Below are 860 nucleotides of genomic sequence, written 5' to 3'. Positions count from 1 at the left end.
TAGGACTTTATGATCTGATAAACTATTTTTAGAAAATGAAATATTCACTGGCAACTCCAATAGAGCTATATAATTGCTTTGATCCTCTAAAAGAATCATCAAGCAATCTGTAGAGCCCTAAAAAAGACTCCTTACAAAAAGAAAAAATGTTAAATCTAAACACAAGGATAGCCTTGGCTAAAAACCCATCTGATCAACAAAATGAACACTATCTGAAAACTAAATATGCATTACCAAGCTGGAAGGTTAAGGTTGATCACCCAAAAAAAGTTTTTGCAAGTAGAAAAATAGAGAAGTCGAGAGTTAAAAATCACCAAGTAGTGGAAGGCTAGAAAGTGGTGAAAAATAAGAAAGAATGTCTCAAATCTTCAATTCCACCTCCCAAATCGCTAATAAGTATTGCCCCCTTTCTAACCCTAGAAAAAATTGGATTAGATCCATTAACATTGTGATTCCTCATAAAAATCCATGTGGTTCTGATAACCCTAGCTCCAAATTTTCCCAAACCTAAACCCCTCAACAACAACCCTTTAACCAATGTTTATATTCCTCCTCATAGACTTGCTTCTTTTTTATCTAGCTCTTCGAGAAAGCCAACTCTCTTCAACCCTATCCACAATGGGATGTTAGGAGCCTCCAATGGTCCCCCTCCTTTTTGTCCCTTCAACTTTGTCGCCTTCTATCTCGATCCTCCCTTTTTAGGTATACAACAACATTCCATAACATTGTAATTATCAGCGACCCCCATAGCGAAAGTCGATGGAAGGAATGCCAAGAATAGGACATATTCACCCTCTAGAATGGTCCCAAAGCAATAATCCCCAAACTTATCAAATGGCTAAAGCACTTATGGGGAGATT

This window comes from Cupressus sempervirens, chromosome 3 (genome assembly GCF_028749045.1).
Source record: "Cupressus sempervirens isolate cs-2001-9-10 chromosome 3, ASM2874904v1, whole genome shotgun sequence".
Classification (NCBI taxonomy): Eukaryota; Viridiplantae; Streptophyta; class Pinopsida; order Cupressales; family Cupressaceae; genus Cupressus; species Cupressus sempervirens.
Note: the sequence above shows the minus strand (reverse complement) of the source record.